The sequence below is a fragment of the Rhinolophus ferrumequinum genome, chromosome 2, assembly GCF_004115265.2.
Source record: "Rhinolophus ferrumequinum isolate MPI-CBG mRhiFer1 chromosome 2, mRhiFer1_v1.p, whole genome shotgun sequence".
NCBI lineage: Eukaryota > Metazoa > Chordata > Mammalia > Chiroptera > Rhinolophidae > Rhinolophus > Rhinolophus ferrumequinum.
This window is the reverse complement of record NC_046285.1, coordinates 3,437,839-3,445,051: the sequence shown is the minus strand read 5'-3', so window position 1 is coordinate 3,445,051 and position 7,213 is coordinate 3,437,839.

The window sequence follows — 7,213 nt, the reverse complement described above, 5'->3', positions numbered from 1 at the left end:
AAAAGTCAGAATACTGATACCAAGAACAGTGAAGTGTGTGAGGAAGGTCATTTGTCTCTGACTCAGCATCAACGAAGTATGCGGGTTAACTGCTTAGTTCATAGCTGTTTTATTATGAACATTTTCAAACCTAGTGAACTTAAATATAATTCTCGCTATATGTATATTTACACTGCTCTTTTGTGAGAATACTATCTGTATCTTTTGCCCATTTATGTCTTGTAAATCTTACCATTTTTTCTATTTGTGATATTTATGTTTATTCACTAAAATCCCTAGGTCTTCTTTAAATTCTTTTAGAAAAAAACAGAAAACTAATTTTAAATAGAAATAGAATAACTAAACAGAAAATGTTTCTTTGTAAATACATCCATGTTACATGTGGATAATGATAAAATATAAGTAGACCCCTTCCAGTTGTCATGAGCTCCTCTCTTACCAGAATGTCAATATTTATCTTTTGGCAAATTTTAAATACTAACAATGAAGTATGTGCAAAATTACTTATCATGAAAAAACAAAACAAACAAACAAAGAAAAAAGAAACCTCTGCTAAAGATACTTAAGAAAATGTCATATTTTTTCTTAAGATTTTTTATTAAAAATATACCTCACATACAATTTTATATCAGTTTCAGGTGTACACCATAGTTATTCAACATTTATATACCTAAAGAAGTGATCACCAAGATAAGTCCGGCAACCATCTGACATCATACCACGTTATCACAAAATTATTGACTATATTCCCCATGCTGTACATTACATCCCCATGACTTATTTGTTTTATACCTGGAAATTTGGATCTTTTATTGCCCTTCATATTTCCATCTATTTTTAAAATTTTCAATTAAATTTGACATTCAATATTATTTTATATTAATTTCAGGTGTACAGCATAGTGATTAGACATTTATAATTTAGTAATCCCCTGCCTAGTCTAGTACGCACCTGGCACTATACATGCTTTTTACCATATTATTGACTATATTCCCTATGTTATCCTTTACATCCCAATGACTATTTTGTAACTACCAACTTGTATTTCTTAATCCTTTCACCTTTTACACCCTGTCCCCAACTCCCCTCCCATCTACACTCTGATAAATCTAGTATTCATATGACACCTTACATAGTTATTACAATATTATTGACTATATTCCTTTTGCTATACTTTATGACAACCAATTTGTACTTCTTAATCCCTTCCACTTTTTCACCCATCCCTTCAAGGCCCCTCCCATCTGGTAACCATCAAAATGTTCTTTATATCTATGAGTTTGTTTCTGTTTTATTTGTTTGTTTATTTTGCTCCTTAGATTCCACATATAAGTGAAATCACATCGCATCTGTCTTTCTCTGTCAGACATCTCACTCAACACAGTACCTTCCATGTCCATCCATACCACTGCACATGGCAAGAACATATTCCCACCCATTGTGAAGCAATATTCCATTGTATGTATGTACCATCTCCTCTTCACCTGTTCATTCATCGACAGACCCCAGGCTGCCTCCACATCGTGGCCATTGTAAACAATGTTTCAATAAACAGATGGATGCACACATCCCCTTGAAGTGGTGTTTGGGGTTCTTCGGATAAATACCCAGAAGTGGGATTATAGGGCCCTTCTTTGTCTCTTGTTACAGCCTTTGTTTTAAAGCCTATTTTGTCTGGTATAAGTATTGCTACCCCAGGTTTTTGTTTGTTAATTTCCATTTTCATGAAACATCTGTTTCCATCCCTTTACTTTGTCTGTGTGGGCCTTTCAATCTGAAATGAGTTTCTTGTAGGCAGCATACACAGGGTTTTTGTTTTTCTTATCCATTCAGCCACCCTCAGTATTTTATTGGAGCATTTAATCCATTTACATTAAAAGTAATTTTCATGCTCGCTTCGGCAGCACATATACTAAAAGTAATTGTTGATAGATAGGTAGTTATTGTCATTTTATTATTGATATTTTTTATCTCTATTTTTTTTTCTCTTTTTGTCTTAAAAATTGCCTCTAGCATTCACTGTCATATTGGTTTGGTGGTGATGAACTCCTTTAGTGTTTTCTTGTCTGGGAAGCTCTTTATCTTTTCTTCAATTTTTCATGATAGATTTGCTGTGTAGAGTACTCTTAGTTGTAGCTCCTTACTTTTCATCACTTTGAATATTTTTTTGCTAGTTTCTTCTGGCTTACAAAGTTTCTGTTGAGAAATTAACTAACAGTCTTCTGGGAGCTCCCTTTTAAGTTACTTGCTGCCTTTCTCTTCCTGCTTTTGGGATTCTCTCTTTGTTTTTAAATTTGTCATTTTAATTATAATGTGCCTTGGTCTGGATCTGTTTGGGTTCATCTTGTTTGCACTCTCTACACATCCTGGGCTTGTATGTCTATTTTCTTCACCATGTTAGAGAAGATTTCCATCATTATTTCTTCAAATAGGTTTTCAATTCCTCACTCTCTCTTCTCCTTCTGGTATCCCTATGATGCAAATGTTGTTATGCTAAATGTTATCCCAGAGGTCCCTTAACTTATCGTAATTTTTTAAATTATTTTTTATCTTTTTGTTGTTCTGTTTGTTTTCTGCTTTCTTGTCTTCTGAATAACTGATTCAATCCTATGCTTCATCCAGTCTGATGGTGATTCTCTCTAGTGCATTCTTCATTTCAGTTATTGTATTTTTTGTTTCCAGCTGGCTGTTTTTATGGCTTCTGTGTCCCTCTTTATGCTTGCTATCTCTTTGTTGAAGTTCTCACTAAGTTCCTTGAGCATCCTTATAACTAGTGTTTTGAATTCTGTCTCTGGTAGGTTGCTTGCCCCCATTTTGTTTATTTTATATTACTTTTTTTTGGAGTCTTCTCCTGCTTTCATTTGGGACATATTTCTTTGTTTCTTCATTTTGGCTGCTTCTCTGTGTTTGTTTTTATGTATTATGTAGATATGTTACATCTCCTAGTCTTGCAGTGATGCCTTATATTGTAGATGCTCTGTTGGGACCAGTCTCCCTGGTCACCTGCATTGGGTGCTGCAGGAGTGTCCTTTGTGTCAGTTGTGTGTGCCCTCCTGTAGTTGAGCCTTGATTGCTATTGGCATGTTGGGGGGTGGGATTGACCCTCAGACTGACTGGCTGTGAGTTTAGCCAAGTCCACAGTTTACAGGCTGCTGTGGGGTTGGGCCTTACCCCACTGAGCAGGATCTGTCCCAGTGTACTCTGCTGCCTGTTGAGACCACTCTTCATGTGTGCCACTTGTGGGACTAACTGGGTGGTCTCTACTGTGGTCCAAAGTCAACCAATGTGTATGTTGGTTCAGGGGCCTTTAGGAAGGGGCTCTGGTGCAAGCCCAGGTCAGTCATTGCCTATGACTGACCATATTCTACCTGGTAGGAACTACATAGTGATGCACAGTTAGTTGCTGCCTATGCTAGATCTGAAGACATGTGGGAGAGGCCACATTTTGAGCTGAGGAAGGATGCCACTGGCACTGGGTATGGGATAGCTCCACAAAAAGCCAGGAAACTCCCAGGCCTGCTGCCACTTGCTGGCTCCTGTAAGGTTCAGCAGCTGATAAAGCCTCGTGTGGTGTAGTACAGAGTTAGGTGTGGCAAGGTCTCAGTGAATGACCAGGGTGAAGCAAGCACAACTCACCAGACCAATTCAGATTTAGATTTGGCCATGGGTATGGTGGGGGGCTCAACACAGGAAAGATGGCACCTGCCTGCCAGCTGCACAGGAGAAGGAACCCACACAGGGAAAATGACAACTGTCCCTCCAGTCCTCATCCCAAAGTTACAAAACTCAGTCTTTCACTGTACGTTTCCAATGTCCCCCAAGTCCCTGTCCCTCTGAAGGAGCCCAGGGTGAGTGTCTGCCAGCAAGTAAGTTTGCATGGTCCCTTTAAGAGGGTGTCTCGGTTTCCCACAATCTTCCATCCTACCCAGCCAGAATCCCCACTGTTTTTCACAGCCAGATGTTGTGGGGGCTCCTCTTCTCAGCACCAGTACTCCAGGCTGGGGAGCCTGGTGTGAGGCCGGGGTCCCTCACTTCTCTGGGAGGAAACCTCTGTGGCCAAATAGCCCTCTCCCCCTCCAATTTTCAACCATCACACGAAGTATGGGGCTGACAGGTTCCATATCTTCATATGGCTTCCAATCTAGATATGGCTTCTTTTTTACATCCTTAGTTATAAAACTTCTGTTCAGCTCAACTTCAGATGGTTCTCTATGTTAATTGTTCTATAATTTGGTACTACTTTTAATGTGTTAACAGGATGAAGCAAGCACAGTGTTTACCTGCTCTGCCATCTCGGATCTCCCTGTTTTCTTTTTCCAAATAGCACAGTTGACTGTCTTTTGCTCATCTTCCATGTCTTCAAGGAATAAAATCAGTTGTGATTATTCTTCAACTGTATCTTCAAAATAAAAAATCACAAGACAAAAAAGATTCAAACTTTTACACAGACTCTGCATTGGACCACTGAATTAACACATACACACACCCTTTAAGCCCTAATATTGGCATACATAAATATAGAAAATAATGTTACAAACACCTTTGTATCAACCAGCAAGTTTAAGAAACAAATATTGCAGGTCATATCAAAGCCCTTTGTATAATCTCTTCAATCTCTTTCCTCTACACTCCCTCAAAGACAGACATTATCATGAATTTAATGTTTATAATTCTTATGCTTGTTTTTACACTTTCACTACATATGTGTTACACATCAATAAACGTATAAACAACATTGGTTTGCATTATTTAAATTTTATGTAAATTATGTCATATTTTATACATTCGTCTGCAACTTGTTTCTTTACCTCAAAATTATATTTTTGAGGTTTACTGATCTTAGCAGGTGTATCTCTGGCTCATTTTAACTTTCGGATAGAACCTTCCTGCTACAAGTAGTATCTGTGGAATAGCAGCATCACATCACCTGCAAGTATGTTAGAAATGCAGAATCTCAGGGTCCACCCCAGACCTACAAAATCAGAATCTATATTTTAACCAGATCCCTGCATGATTTCCATGCACACTAAGTTTAAGAAATATTGGCATTGAATTCCATTGTATTGAAACTTCACGCCTTATCCATTCTCTGCTAATGGATATCTAGACTGTTTCTAAAATTTTAATATGCTGATTTGACATTTAGCTTGTTTTATGCTTTCCTTTTTAAGAAAACTTTTCTATCAACACAATAATAAAGGTTTTATGAGTGGTCCCCATCTAGACATGTAAATACTTACTGAAGGATTAGTTGGACTAATAATGTATAATTTGCTTAATAGACCTCAATGCACAAGACATGCCATATTTCCTTATTTTTATACTAAATGGATTAAATTGCCGCATATGTTGATCAAAGTCAACAAGATGTCCAACATCACAAATTTTCATGGTTTCCTCTCCCTCACATCCATTATAGCAGAACCTTAACCTGCAAACATTAAGAATGAGGGATCTAGTTTCCAGTCCACCCTGGCACTGCTGAGAATGTTCCCTGACCTGGCCTATGAAACCCTCTCGGAGGTCTGTGGCTCCACTCCCTCTGCACTAAAACTCACCAGGGACCACTTTACTAAGTCTGACCCGTGTAGTCTCAGGCAGTCATTTGCTTAAAGGTCCTGCCACATCCAGGGTGCTGTGTCTCAGCATACCATCGTTGGGTCACCTGCAACTCTTCTGTTTTCTTTCTCAGTGTTTGAGGCATCAAGCTCTTGGGTATAACTATTCCCTACTGAGAACACAAAGTACCACCAGAGTTCTCTCATGCTCTTTGGGTCAAATCTATTATGCCTAAAACACTCCCCTTTTTTTCAAAAGTCTGTTCATTTTCCTTTAGGGACAAGGAGAGCTCAGAATTTGGGAAGCCCAATTTAAGCCCTCTCATTTCTTTAGGAAAAAACACACAACCCAGAAAATAATAAAAGGTGCCAATTAATTTTTCATAACTTACTCTGTTGCAAGCTAAACATTTGCTAAGGTTGGAGGATCTAATTCAGGGTAAATCAACCAAGTTCTCTTCAGTACTGATTGCCCTTAGCAATGAGTCACTACATTTTTCCATCTCACCTGCCCCACCTCAACACCTTCCCTTTTGTAAATTAGAAATTTGGCCCAATAGAGCATAAATGGATTATCCAAGCTCCCAAGTTTGCTCGGAAAATAATGAAGCCAGAGATCCTCTGGAAAATATCACTTAGGAAATGGTCTCACTGGTTTGATGCTGCATGAGTCCAGTAGGATTCCCCCTGCCTAGAACCATCATGGGGGTTCACTCAAAATGTTGCCTTGGCAATCAAATTGCAATCACACAACCGGTCCCTATTATCAATAAATTACAAGATGAATTTTAAAAAATAGAATATTTGGCTGCCTAGGTAAGGTAGAAATGGATCAGAGAAACTGGTAGGATTGGCATGTGGTGTGAAGGCAAAACCTAGGAAGTCAGCATTAAAGATTTGCTAAAGTGGACTCAGTTGGTTGGTGGTAGAGCTGGCAGAATTCCATGAGTCTAGCTGCCCAGCGAACTCCATTTAATAAACCTGTTCATACTGTATCTCACTCAATCTATAAAATCATCCTGTAGGGTAATGTAATGATTGTCATCTTACATATAAAGAAGCTAAACCTCATATTTTTTATAACAAGGATTATGTACCTAGTAAGTAACAGAACTGAGTTTGCTCCAGGTGGGACTTCTGGTTACAGATCCCTCTCTCTTCCCTGTATACCTCACCAAATAGCCAATGAAGATACCAGAGAGTTATAGACCTCTAGAATTACCAGCCCCATATTAGCAGCAATCATCCAGATGGCTCCATCTTTTGGCCTATTTCTGCTCAGGTTGACCTCCACCCACCTGAAAATAAGCTAAAGTGTTTCTAGAAGATATGCTCTGGAACATGTCTGCTCCTACAGGGACACAAATCCTGAACTATCCCTTCCTGCCAGGCTTCTGCTGGGTGTTGTCAGATGAGGACACCACCATTTTTCATCAGGTAATCACTGGGCACTTTCATCTCCGGCCAGAGCTGGGACACCAGAAAACTCAAGATTCCAGACTTGGGCTTTGTTCTACTGTGTTGTACCAAAGAATGAATCTCAATCTCGATCTCCCTCAATCTCTCTCAATCTCTCTCTCTCTCTCTCTCTCTCTCTCTCTCTCTCTCTCTCTCTCTCTCTCTCTCTCTCTCTCTCTCTCTCCCCAAAGAAGGCT